The 14,986-nt window shown below is 36.7% G+C and overlaps 4 pseudogenes; 1 reads left to right on the forward strand and 3 right to left on the reverse strand.

Moving 5' to 3' along the window:
- Positions 1–853: 853 nt before the first annotated feature.
- Positions 854–3,139, reverse strand: LOC100722945 (high mobility group protein B2-like; annotated as a pseudogene).
- On the reverse strand, positions 854–12,960 carry LOC134476599 (integrator complex subunit 3-like; annotated as a pseudogene).
- On the reverse strand, positions 854–14,178 carry LOC134477503 (integrator complex subunit 3-like; annotated as a pseudogene).
- On the forward strand, positions 7,003–7,668 carry LOC100723225 (V-type proton ATPase subunit E 1-like; annotated as a pseudogene).
- Positions 14,179–14,986: the final 808 nt, after the last annotated feature.

Here is a 14,986-nt window from a genome sequence, read left to right on the forward strand (position 1 = left end):
TAGTATCAAGTTTGAGGGTATAGGTAACTACTTTGAAGGCAATAGGATTCACTAAGATGCCCATTCTGGTTTGACTATTGTCTCCTTTGGAAGTCCTGTAATGTTTACAATGCTTAAGTTTTATTGGTCTTGTTCTCTACTGTTTTGTTCAACTTTATAATATCTAATGAGATAGACAATTCTTTTTCAGGAAACAAGAGACATTGTTGATAACCACTGTTGATAACCTTGTACTCTGTTTTACATCATGTGCTATGTCTATCCTTGGTTTTGACTGACAGCTTTATTTTGCCATATTTGACTTCATTCTCTCCCAAAAAAAAAGTAATAAGTACTAAGGAGAAATAAAACCCAAAATGTGTAAATTTTGTTGTAAAAAAAGAGCTCTAAAGGATACAACAGCAAGTGTGTTTAGGGGTGTTAAATAGCTGACCATATTAATGTTTTTGGTTGGATCATTGAACACAACTGTTTGCAGTCTTACTGTTTGAATGTCTACTTTGTATGCTTTGATACTGTGATTTGAGCAACTATCTCTAAGATGATAATATGTAATCTATTAACTGGTGATTTCTTACTGTTTTTTTTTTGTAGTTCTGTATTACTTGTACCCTTACACTGCTTTGTTTTGTTTTGTGTTTTTCTCTTTTTCCTTTTAAATAAAATTAAAAAAAAAAAAAAGAAAGTTCGTTTCTGTTTCTGGTATACAGGAATTAGAAGCAGAGAACTGAATCTTGTGAGAAGCTGTAAGGGTATTGGGACTAGTATACTAATAGAAATCTTGTGTTTGAATTCTCCATGCACAATTTGGTTACAATTAACTTCACATGTCAATGAAAGATATCACATAAACTAAAGCAATATTTAATTTTTATTCACCATTATATACATATGAAAAAATCACAATATAGTGTAAGAGGAAAAAAACAATCAAAATATATTATGCTAATAATATTTGTGTGATGCACAATCAGAGAGGAAAGACGAATTTGAGAGGGTTTGAGAGGAAAAAGTAAGTAAAGGAGGAATGAGTTCAAATGGAACACAGCATAGATAACAGCAAGATTGTATCAAATTTATGACCAAAGTAGAAAACTGATCTCAGGCTAACCCTATGATACAATATTTGGTGCAAGAGAACTTTATGTGACTAAGTAAAGAACTATAGTGACAAAACAGTATGAAGTTTTATTCCTATATATTTAAAATTTACATAATTTTTATTACAAATTTTCAAAAATGCAACATCTTAAAAAACTCAAAATATATTACTTGTACTAGTTCCTGCAAATTTGATGTGCTACAATACACATGAAAGAAACCATTAAATATTTAGGAACAGTCAACATCAAAAGTTTTAAAATCTAAATGCACTAGTATCTTATAAAGCTAAAACCTGAATTTTCTTTTTTTTGTCTTTTTCGTTTTTACCGGTACCAAGGATTTTTTCTACAAAGAATTATATCAGTTATATAAAAATCTGTAGTTTTTATACTGAAGCTAATGAACTGCACTTGAATTCACATCCTTAGGAAAAAAATTGCCTAAGCACACATATACTCCACATGCTATTACAGAACAGCCACTCGTTCTTATCATCATCTTCTTCCTCTCCTCCTCAATCTTCTGGTTCATATTTTGAGCCTATTGGGCTATCAGGACTCTTCTTTCCTCCTAGACTTTTGCCGTTGGCATGATATGCAGCTATATCCTTTTCATATATCTCTTTTAGCTTAGCTGCTTGTTGTTCATATAGTTGTTTACCTTGGCTGACTGCTCAGACCATATTTCATCTCCCACCTTTCTTTTTCATCAGTATCTCCAATGGACAGGCCTGTGTTCACTTTTGATCTTTGGGCAATATTCAGAGCAAAACAGAAAAAAGAAAGATGGTGGTCTTTTAGGAGCATTTAGGAAATTTTTTTCTCTCATCACCATTTTTGGGAGGACCATAATTTTTCACCACCTTGTCATAGCAAGCTTTATCACTTTTTGCCGTATCTTCAAACTTCAACTTTTCCTTGGCAGACATGGTCTCCCATCCCTCCAAGCACTTCTTGGAAAACTTCACAAAGTTGACCAAGGAGTCAGGGTGCTTCTTCTTGTGCTCCTCATAGCAGGTCTACACAAGGCATACAAGGCATACACTTTGTCCCATGGTTTGTTGGGGCCTATCCTGACCATGATGTCATGGCCTGGCGCAAGCTTTACCTCAGAGTCCTGCTGAGTGGTTGATTGACCAAGAAACTTCCTTCCTAGGGCTCTGAATGTAAACTGGCTTATCACTAACACAATTTCTTAGTCCTATGCTTTTACCAACAAAATGCTGACCACCTATCTCTAACCAAGAGAAAATACCAGATGAAAGGAAAAAAAATTCAAAATACACTGATACATAACAGTAGTTGCATAATGCAAGAAAAAGTAGGAGGAAAGATTTGAGAGGTTGGGAGAAGGAAAGTTAAAAACAAAAGGAGGAAAGACTTTAAATGGAATATGGCAAAAAGTACAGGAAAATCAAATGCCTAAATCAAATAGTTAATTTAGTTAACCCTTGAAATGGGGAACCCTAGTATAACTTGCTAAAAGCAATAGATCTGATTTCTTTTATTATTAGCATACAACGCCTTTCTCTGAATCTTTCAAAAAGCAGTATCAGATGAAAAACAGAAAAAGGCAAATACCTCTCTTAATCATATTTATCCTACAATCAGAATCTTGCCAGTTCCATCTTAGTTCAAAAATGGAGATTTTGTTTTGTGGCTTTTGTGGGAGGCTAAGCTCCAGTCCTCTACAGTTGTGACTTCAGAGGTTGTATATACATGTCAGGCAATGGAGTTGCTGGTAGGTCCCGACAGGCTACCAAAATTGCTTCTCATTTCTTGCTGCAGACAGAACTCAGCTAGGTTGCAGCTATACTCCTGTAGGCATGACTAGGATGAGGTGCTGGCCTCTTTCTTATGATTGGGCATCTTTAAGTGTGTTGGAGGGAGCATAATGGGACTGATATGGTGCCAAGTCTTCTACTGTTTTCTGGAGACTTCTCTGATTTCTTTCCTCTTTTCTTCACAATAATAGATGGAACAGATGTTTGTCTTTGCCAAACCTGTCAAACCCACACCTTTTCATCTTTCTGCATCTTTTTCAATTTTCTGCAATTTCAGTTTTCCATGCCACACAAGGCTCTTTCCAGTCCACAAACTGAGAGATATTTAGAGCTTTGGGAAAAGAGCCCTTGTGCATAAAATTCAGTAGAATTTGGGGGTTTAGTAGAAGGTAGATCACACAGACATAGATCCCAGCAGCTTTGGGTGGTGGTGGCAGGGAGCTCTCACCAGAGCCAAGCTCAGGAGCTGAGCCTGGGGTATGGTGGGAGAATGCCTACTATGCCAGTGACTTCTCTTCACCCCTGGTTCTCATGGCTTGATAATAACCTTTTTTTAAAAAATTAAGCTGGATCTAGAAACTACCTGTGACAAAAAATATCATGAGGAGTCTAATAATAAAGTAAAAAATTAGAAAAAGACTCAGAGGTCATAAAACATATTCACTTATAAGAAGCTTTTCCAAAGCTAGGTAAGTAACTCAATATTCAAAGGTCATAAAACATATTCACTTATAAGAAGCTTTTCCAAAGCTAGGTAAATAACTCAATATTCAAGTACAAGTAGCACACAGAACCTAAAATAGCCACAACCAGAAAAGGACCACTCCATGATATATCATAAACAAATTCTAAATATCCAACAAAGAAAAATACAAAAAGTTGTTACATAAAAAGAGCAGCAAAAGGACAAGATAACCATAATAACACTAGACTTCTCAGGACAAATCTCAAAGACCAGGAGACCAAGGAGCAAAGTTTTTCAAGCCCCACCCCCCAAAAGTCAATAGAGACTTCTCTGTTCTACAAAACTTGCCTTCAAAAGAAACAGAAAAGTAAAGATTTTACAAGACAAGGAATATCAAGAAGAAATATATGACCACTAAACATACAATAGAGAAAATAGTTAACAGAATCCTTGACAATGACAGGGATGTCACCAGTACCACAAATCCTAAAGCAATGTGTACATGTAATTGGGAGAGTAATTAAACAAAAGGAAAAAAAACAAAAGAATTGGCATTGGAAAAAATAACATAATGACATTCAAGAAACACCTTATAATAACTTTCAATATCAATACTGAAACTTCCAAATCAAAAGAAACACACTGGAAGATAGGGTCAAAAAGAAAAGCCAGCTATATATTGCCTATAAAATGCACTGCTCCCAAAGAAACTCACAGATTAATAGTAAAAGGACAAAAAATGATACTCTATGAAACTGGAGCATGAAAGCAAGCAGGAATAGCTTATCTTATTTCGGAACAACAAGCTTCAAGCCAAAACTGGTCAGAAAACACAAACATGATCACTACATAATAGTAAATGGAATGATTCAACAAGAAGAGATAACATTAACTATGCATTGATGTTAGCAAACCCAACTTCACAGAACAAAAACTACTGTACATATAAGGAAAAACATATCAATACAATTACAGTGAGAAATTTCAATAACCTACTCTCAAAACTAGCAGGTCAACAAGACAAAAAATTAGCAAAACTTATCAGTTAAACAATATCACTAAACAAATGGACTTAACAGGGGTCCACAGTGTTTCATCTAACAGTGACAAAATACACATTTTTCTGAGCGGCATTCAGGATTCTTTCCAAAACAGATTATATCTTTGGTTATTAACCATGCTAAAATAATCACAAAAGGATTGATGTAATCCCCTACCTATTATTATATCATAGTGAAGTTATAAATTAACAGCAATAGAAACTATATAAAAACATGATTAAACAATACATTACTGAATAATCAATGGATCACAGAAGAATTCAAAAAATAAGAACATTCCTAGAATCAAGTAACAATGGAAGCACAACATGCAAAATTATATACAAAACAATAAAAGCGGTTCTGAGAGAAGTTTATAGCTCTGAATGTACACATTACAACACCTGAGTGATCCCAAATAAATAACTTAGTAGTATATCCCAATGACCTAAAAATTAAAGAGTGATCCAAATCCCAAAATCTATAGAAGGAAAAAAATTATAAAGATGAACCAAACATGAATATAATTAATACTAAAAAATAGTACAAAGGATCAATGACTCAGAAATTTGGTTCTTTAAAAAAATAAGTAAGATTGACAAACCTTAGTCAATCTTACCAAGAGAGGGGGAAAAACTCTTATCAATGGAAGTATAAATGAAAAAATAAAATCATGAGTAAAATCACTGGAATCCAGATGATTACAAAAAAATTACTTTGAAACTTGTACTCCAATAAATTGAAGAATCTAGAAAAAATGGAGAAATTCTTAACAAACATATGACCTATCGAAATTGAAACAAAAGATATAAAAACTCTGAATAGTCTAGTAACAGGCAATAGATTACGACAGTAATAAAAACTCTACCAACAGAGAAAAGCTCAGGACCTAATGGATTTTCTACAGAATTCTACCAGAACATCAAAGAAGATTTTATGCCTCTACTTCTCAAACCTTTTAATGAAACTGAGAGAAAAGGAGTACGCCAAACTCATTCTTTGAAACTAGCACTATCCTGATGCTAAACTATCAAAGAACTTAATGAAAAGGAAAACTACAGCCAACCACCTTCATTACGATTTTCAAATGGAAAATCTTCAACAATATACTTGCAAACAGAATGCAACAAATCATTATAATATCATGACCCAGTTAGCTTCACTCTAGGGATACAAAGAGAGTTTAACATATGTAAGTCAATGTATAATATAAATAGAAGCAAGGTCAAAAGTCAGAGAATGACATGTAGCTCTAGGGACAAAAAATCTTAAAAAATCTAATATCCATTCATGATTTTTAAAAACCCTGCTGAAAATAGTAAAAGATGTCTATAATAAAAACTACAGTATTTTTAAAAAGAGATCAAAAAAGACATTAGAAATGAACAGACATCCTCTGTTCCTGAACAAGCAAAAGCAGTGTTGTCAAAATAATATTACCAAAAACAATATGTAGATTTAATGTAATCCAAATTAAAATACCAAAGCACTCTTCACAGAACTAGAAAAATAATTCTATAATTTATATGGAACCAGAAGAGACCTAAAAGAAAAAGAAAACACCATTTTGAGCACAACCAAGCATCACTTTCTTGGATTGCAGGCTCTATTACTGAGTTAGAGTGATAGAAACAGCATAGTACTGGCACAAAAATGGACATTCAAATCAATGAAACAGAAGAGAAGATACAGAAACAACCTCAATCATATTTAGGTATCTTTTATTTGATACAATGGCTAAAAACAAAACACTGGATTAAAGGCAGTCTCTTTTACCAAGAGGTACAGGGATAACTGGTTTTATACATGCAGAAGAATGAATCTAGACTCCTCTCTCTCACCCTGAATAGAAATAAAACAAAAATGTGTAAAAAAAAAACCCCACTAAATATCAAAACAGAAACATGTAACCTGGTAGAAAATAGGCAAAATGCTTAAAGACATATGTATAAGTAAGAATTTCCTAGACAGAATTCACATTGCATAAAAAAACACCAGGAATAAACAAATTAGAACATATCAAACTTAAAAGCTACAGAGCAAAGGAAGCTACCAATAGAGAAAACAGACAACCTAGAGAATGGTACAAATTTTTACTCGCTACTTCTTGGACAGAGGGCCAATCTCTAGAACATATAAAGAACTGAAACATGTTAGACAATGGAAAATAAAACACCCATCCAAAAGATGGGCAACTGAAATGAATAGATATTTCTCAGAACAAATACAAATGGTCAATAAATTTTTTTAACATCTCCAGCTATTACTAAAAAACATTTCATGAAAGGAAGCAGAAAACTGCACTGAGTTTTTGTCTCCTATTTGTACTTACTGCTTCATATAAAATTAAGCTAAACCCAGTTGCCTACCAGCATTGTGTCACTTTTGCCATGGCCCTTCGCAATGCTGATGTACAAAAGTAGATTAAGCACATGATGGCTTTCACTGGACAAGAAGCCAATGAGAAAGCTGAAGACATAGATGCAAAAGCAGAAGAGTGCAACATTGAGAAAGGTCATCTTGTGCAAATCCAAAGACTGAAGATAATGGAATATTCTGAGAAGAAAAGCAAATTGAGCAGCAAAAGAAAATTAAGATGCTCAACTTGATGAATCAAGTAAGGCTGAAAGTCTTCAGAGCAAGAGATGACCTTATCACTGACCTGCTAACTGAAAGTAAAGCAGACTCAGCAAGGTAGTAAAAGATATAACCAGGTACCGAATACTGCTGGATGGAATTGGTACTCCAGGGTTTGTACCAGCTGTTGGCGCCCAAGTGTGCGCTGCAGGAAGCAAGGTTTCCCTTTGGTAAAGGCTTCAGTGCAAAAAGCAATCCCTATGACTACACTGCCACCAAGAAAGATGTTGATGTTTAAATTGATGAGGAGGCCTCCCTGCCTGAGGACATAGCTGGTGGAGTTGAGAGCTATACTAGGGATCATAAAATAAGTTTCTAACACCCTTGAGACTCGGCTGGATCTCACAGCCCAGCAGATGATGCCAGAGGTTCCAGGAGCCTTGTTTGGTGCAAATACTAATAGGAAGTTCTTTGACTAAGCCTTTTTCTCCTGCGCAGCACCTATAGGTTGTCTGGGTGGCTCCCTTCCTCTGCCCTACTAGGGTTCCGCATTTATCCATGACGCCCTTTGGTAGCAGTGGGAGGGGCTCTCAGTGTGCACAGCCCCACCCTGGCTTCACTCTTCCCCTGGCTAAAGCAAGGAGCATTCTGTCCCTGTGCTTTAGGTGGAAGCTGCATGTGGCACCTGAGCTCCTCCTGGCGGTACCATTACTCGTTTGGGCCTAGAGTTTTCCTCCTCTGTAAATGTGATCTAAAAACTAAACCATGAAGTTTTTATTTATTAAAACAAAAGGTTTATGTGGAAAAAAATTTCATCTATTGCAAATCAAAAGAGCACTAAGATTCCTTCCTATTTCAGTAAGAATATTTATTATCAATGTTTGTGCTTTATTTGGTTGATCATTTCTTTCATGCCTATATGTTGTAATCTGAACTCAAGACAATATAAAAAATATTAACTAGTGTTAATCTCCTATATTTTGTTTTGAAATTCTGTATCATCCTTTGTTTTTACAATTAAAAAAATAACAAATGCTGGGTGAAGTTGCAGGAAAAAAAAAGAACCCTTCTACATTGTTGGCAGGAATATAAGCAAATGCAGCCACTACGGAAATCTGAGTAAGATTCTTGAAAAAATAAAAATGGAAATCCCATTTAACTCTACTATATGTTTCTGGATATCTTCCTAAACATGTGAAGACATATTTCAATGAACGTGCATCCCAATGTTTTCAGCAACATAACTCACAATATCTAAATCTTAAGAATCATGTCCATCAACATATGAATAAGGAAAATGGTGACTCCCCCATTACCCTCTGTCAGAGCCCTTTTCCTTTTTCCTGTACTCACATCTAACCCGTCTATTTTCCTATTATCATTTTTCTATTCCCTTAGATTTTCTGTATGAGAAAATATGCCAAATCTGCATTCTCAGCTTGACTTATTTCTCTGAACACTATGATCCAGCAATACTGCAGGAAGTGTAAATACTGTATTTTTATAATCAGTTCACCCACTGAAGGGCACATACACTAGTTCCATTTCTCAGGTAGTGTGAATTGTACTGCAATAAACATAGGTACGCAGCCATCTCTATCATATTCTGACTTTAGCTCTTTTAGATATATACAAAGAAGCACTTTGAATCATTTGAATTAGTTATACTTTTAGATGTTCAAAAACTTCCATGGTAATTATACTAATTTACATTCCAAATAGTCGAAAGTCTCCATATGCCCTATATCTTCTCCAGTTTTTTTATTATTAATAACCACCATTCTGACTGGTATGAGATAAAAGCTCAATATAATTTTGATTTGCATTTCCCTAATGACAAAAATGTTGAACATTTTCATATACTTATTGGGTGTTTTTACTTCTTTCAAGAATCCTCAGTTCAACTGACTTGCCCATTTATACTTTGGGCTTTTTGTATGTTAAGGATTTTGAGGGTTTTTTTTAGTTCTTTATACATTCTTGATATTAACAATCACAAGTGCAGTAGCTGGCAAAGATTTTCCCCTATTTTGTAGGCTTACTTTTTTTCATTTGCTACGTAGAAACTGTTAAATTTTTTGTACACCTATTTGTTGATTGTGCCATTATTTCCCATGGTACTGGAATCTTACTCAGGAATTATTTGCCCTATGCCAATGACCTCCAATGTTTCCTGTTTTCTAAATGTTTCAAGTCTTATTATATCCAGATCTTTGATCAACTTTGAATGTTTTTTGTATAGGATGAGAGGTATTTAGTTTTCTACAAATGGATATCCAGTTTTTTCAGCACATTTGTTGAAGAGGTTGTTTTTTCTCAAATTTGTATTGCCCTTTTTTGCAAATCAGATGGTCATAGATTTGCGGACTTGTTTCTGTGTCTATTCTCTCTCACTGGTGTACATGTCAATTTTTGTGATGAAACCATGCTGCTTTTGTTACAACTGATTTTATAGTGTATTTTTGAAATTGAGTACTGTGATTCCTTGACCTTTTTGCTCAGGATTGCTTTGACTATTCAGGGTCTTTTGTGATTCCATACAATCTTTAGGATTTTTTTATAAATCTATAAAATCATTGGAATTTTTATAAAAATTGTATTTGAGGATCTCTTTTGGTAACATTGCCATTTTAATTCCGGTGAGCCATGAACATGTAAGGTCTACCTTCTGACATCTTCTTTGATCTCCTTCTTCAGTGTTTTGTAATTTCCATTGTAGTCTGCCACTCCTTGGTTATGTTGATTCCTATTTTGTTTTTTTAGGATTGCTTTCTGACAGTTCATTTTGGTGAACAGAAAAACTATTGATTTTTTCACGTATGTTGATGATTCTGCCATTGATTTTTAGTAATTTTACTATAATGTATCTAGATATGGTGAATTTCACTGACCTTATATGAGGTTTGTAACAAGTCTGAAGTTTCAATTTTAGTCTTTTTCTTAGCCAACAGTACTGTTCATCCCATGCTATGACCATTCTTCATTCCAATATTTTTCAATATATTTCATGCATCTTACTCTAACTAATATTTGTTATTTGTGACTCCATTTAAATGTTTCCCCTTAACTAAACTTCCAGTTTGCCAATTTGCTTTCTCCTAAATCTTATCACTTAAATGTACGTACTAATTTAGTAATTTTGATCATTGTTTTAATTCTAGAATATATATTTGATTCATTCTTGGGGGAGTTTTCAGTTCTTTGCCAAATGTCTCCATTTTGTTACCTAATTTTAGCTATACTACTTTAGTTTATATCTAGTATCCTCAGGATCCAACATGTTTCTTGCTTTTGATCAATTTTTGTTTCCCCATATATACATTTTAATTACTGTTAGATATTTTAATGTGGAAAATTAGACATAATTTGAAACTCTGGAGGATATTATTTTCCTCCAGAGGATTTACTCATGTTTTATTAGATAGTCTAGAGGAACTGAAATCTTGGAAATTGATCTGTCTGGTGAATAACAAGATCTGGATCTGGGACCCATACTCTATGAGGAAATATCTATATCAACTTCATCTTTCTTCTTTCATTTTCCATAAATACTGACAAGATATCTTGATCTTTAATTTTCTTTTATTGCAATATTTTTGTCAAATTTTCTTAGTGGGGTTATCCTTGCCTTCTAAGAAAAGCAGAAAATTGTTTTCTGCTTTTTGAGTTTGTATATAGTATTTGACACACTTTCCCAATTAACCAGTGCTTGAATTTTTCATTTTGGCAAGGTTTGTGATTATCAATTTAGTTCATTTGTTCCGCAACATTTTTGACAAGTTATATTTCAAAAGCATTGATACAGTTCATGTAAATTATTCAATCTACTCACATGAAGTTGTTTACAACACGCTTTTACAGTATCTCTAATGCCAACAGGTTACGTAGTGATCTCATTTTCACCTGATATTAGCAATTTGTGTTTTTTCATTATGGCTTGTTTTATTACATTTTAAACCAACTTTTAAAACATAATTATGTTTGCCAAAGAGAATAAAAAGGATGAGGGGAAGAGGGCGTGAATGAAAGAGAAGGAAGAGGAAGAGGAGGCAGGGAAAAAGAAAAATATGGAATCAAGAAATAGAAACATTTCACAGCTGTGAAGAGCTTGTCTCTGGGACTCCACTGGTCTCTGACCCCGCTTGAGGTATTAATCTCAGGCCAACCCGAGCCTCCAAGACAAGGCAATCCAGAGTGCAACTTTTCAGGATTCTTCCTGAAAGCCATAGCATCTTCCTAGAATGGATGATGACCACACCAAGTCAGAAATACAATTCACACTGGGGTAGATACGCTGACCACAAGATGTTTGTTCAGAAGAAATCAAAACAGGAAACATCAGGTAAGGACATCCCCAAACCTGAGCATCTACTCTTTCTCTAGCTTCTCTATCCAGCAGCCCTTTCGTCATTTTCTTTCTCTGCTGAAATAGCTCCTTGTGAGACTGGCAGGGTAATGATAAACAGTCTGGCTTTTTTGTAGTCTCTGGCTGCAGGGAGAACCCAAACAACAGTGGAAGCAGCAGCAGGAATAGGGGCAGGAGAGGTGGCATGAGGAGTGCCATGTGGCAGTTTATTAGCATAGGCTCCAGGAAGCAGCTCATTTTTCCCACTACTCAAACTTCAGTAGGGAGAGAGTGCATCCCCTATATCACCCAAGCCCCTATTACACTATGATTCACCAGGAAGGAGAGCAGTCCAACTAGGGTGGCATGGGATCACAGGGCCTCAGTCACTGTCAGAATGTACCTGCAGAAGGTCCTTTTCATTTCTGCAGGGCTTGGGTTTTATGTCTTCTTTCTTCTAAGCGCTACACGAGCCTATTTCTCTCAGCCTTGGGAGGCTGAATGGCATTCTTCCAACTTGGAAGGCTCAACAGAACTGCCTTTCACTGGCTCTTTGGTGCCTTAGTGTAAGAGTCCTCCTATTCCTTCTCCAGGTGTAATCATTCAAGTTCATCTTGTGGGCTTTGTCACAGCTTGCCCATGTATTCTACAGTACTTAAAAGTATTAAGGATCTGGCTAAAAAAGTCCTGCTTGGTGTCAGTCAAATTGAGCTGCAGGTTGTTTAGGTGCTCCAGGTTCAGCTGGGCAATTTACTGCTGGAGCTCCTCAGACTCTACCTTCTGTGAGGGAGGCAGATGCTTTTGATAAGCATGAATTTGATGTGTGCTCCTGGTAGTTCATCATGCTTCATGTACAGTGCCACAGGATGATGGTGAATTGGCCACTAGGGTAGTAAGGCCAACTCGGTATCAACTTTACCATCTCCTCATTGGGCTTCTCTCTTTGGAGCTGAAGCAGCAGGCAGGCTAGTGTCTCTGGATGCTCCTTGTATTTGACAGGCCACAGGATGAGGATTATGGTCTTCAGGAGGATATTGTGGGCTACCAAGAGCTTCCAGGCACAAGACTGCTAAAAGGTTTTCCACTTCAGGCTCTTGATGAATATGCTACATGTTGTTCTCCAGGGAGGCTTTCATGCCCATCATTAGGCAGATAAACAGATCACCCTTCTGGGTGGCTTAGACCAGGTTTATCTTCCCTGAGGCAGCTTTGCTGGTTTTCAGACAGTAGAGCATGTGGTAGCAAATTTTTGGCTGCTTCTCACAGAGGTGTAGAAACAGAGAAGCTACTGTTGTCTTTCTGCATCTGGCTCAGGTTCTAAAATATTAGGTAAACAAGCTTCCCTGCAGATTCTTCCAGGGACTCCTCAGTGATCTCCTGGGGCAACACTTTCTCCACAGAAATGGGCTTTAAAGAGCTCCTGTAGTCATTTAACCAGGACAAGAATAATATGGCACGTAAAGTCCAGGAGTGAGGAAATGGTGGTTGGATAAGGCTTCAAGGAGTGATGTATGACCAAGATGGTTGCCGCTATGTTCATCACTCTACCATATCTTGACAAAAGAACAGTAAGTCATATAAAGCTAGTTTGTCATCAGAGGTAGCAACATTTGATATACATGCTGTCAACAGCCATCAAATGATGGCTCGCCGGGGCAAGATATTTGAAATAATAACTTCATTAGAAGGGTGTACTACCTCAAAAATACAGTAAGTAAAATCACAGAACAGAAAGTGACTGCCTTGGGTTGAAGAAATTATAGTGCTGGAACCAATCTTGGTATTCCTTTTGTTGACCAAACTGCAACCAAGATGGTATAAAGAGCTTATTCTCTGGGTTTAGATGACATGTTAGGGATTTCTGAGATGTTCTTGACTGAAGAAGCTATAAAATACCAGTGAACTGAGGACTCAAGGTCTGAGTATTTTTATGAATACTACCTTCCTAGGCAGTTCAAATTCTGTTATCCTAGCAACACATTCTGAAGTAGTCTTAAGAGATCCTGGCCAGCCATCAAACACTCCACAAACAATTCCTGACACAGTGCTATACTGAAATCCACTTCCTTCTGGCATAGAGCCTGGGCCTGGGCAGTCCCCTGGTGGCCACAATGAGGTGGAAACATATTTAAACCTCATGGTAATAAGGACACAGTATTCATTCCCTCTGCTCCATCAGAATATTCAAAACATTTTCTGCCAACCAGGTATTTTTGGCTACCACCTGCAAGCTGCTTCATAAATGTTATGCAAGCACTGTTGGCTCCCAGAACCTCAATCTTCCTTATTCTCAAACCAAATACACCAAATGAGTACAGTAGGAATCCTGCAACTTCAGGTACTTCTCCATTAGCAGTGGATGATTTTGCGGATAATATTCACGCTGCATGACTCACCATAGCCATGTCCCAGTAACACTTCTGGGTTAGTGCAGATTCAGTGTAGACAACAGGGAGAGGTTTGCATTGTTATTAACACCACAATACTCATATACCTTTCCAACTGTTCCTCTAACTGCCTTGGTATTCAAACTGGTTGAAAGCAGCAGCCTCCAGCCTCCTGGGATTCCTGCTTCCATTCTTCCTCCTCTACTTCCTGAAATTCCTGAAGCAGCTGTTGCCATTTCCCCTTTGGTTAATTCCATGGCTTGCAGGCAGGAAACAGAAAAAGATCATAGTAATAAATGGGTGGAAAGTTCTAGAAATGAGGAACTCAGGAAATGCTCTACCAGACAGGGCACAAGAGGAACAAACAAGTAGAACATGGGCCCCAGTCCTCCAGACACTGTCTGTGGTGTGGCTAGGAAAAGCTGTTTAGATCAGAAGGTCACTAGAGAAGGCTCTGTGCCCCCTTGCTACCTCTAACGACAAACTAATTGTGTCTTACAACTGGCTGTTCGTTAGTCCAGATCAGGATAGCATGAAGAACATAGAACTTCCACTCATGAGGTAGAAGGGGAGCCCTTCATGCCTTTGGACTCTCAAAGGAGGGAAAATGTTAACTTTCTTCTCCAAGGGGTAGGAGTGAGTCCTGCCCCTGAAAGAAAAGGTTGGAAACCTTCCTGAGTGGTATCTCAAGGGTTAGGGAATGAGGGCTCTATGCATCCAGACCCTATAGGGTGGGGTAAGCACTAGAGGACACAGATGACCAGATTTTCCCCACACCACACAAAGGCAGGCATGGCTGTGATCCCTTTTTAACTTGAACAACTTTCCTAAACCAATATGACAAATAATCATAAATTGGGTGGCTTATAACAGAGAAATTTATCTTGGATGTGGTAGTGCTATAATCCCAGTACTCTCAGAGGCAGGAGCATCGTAAATTTGAACCCAGCAAGATCCTGTCTCAAAACTTAAAAAATAGGGTTAAGGAATACCGATCAATGTAAAGGCCACAGGTCAATACCCAGTACTACACATGCACACAAGCACATGCACACGCACACACAC

Source organism: Cavia porcellus, unplaced genomic scaffold, assembly GCF_034190915.1.
Source record: "Cavia porcellus strain 051 isolate PalLab524CR breed Dunkin Hartley unplaced genomic scaffold, mCavPor4.1 scaffold_1, whole genome shotgun sequence".
Lineage (NCBI taxonomy): Eukaryota > Metazoa > Chordata > Mammalia > Rodentia > Caviidae > Cavia > Cavia porcellus.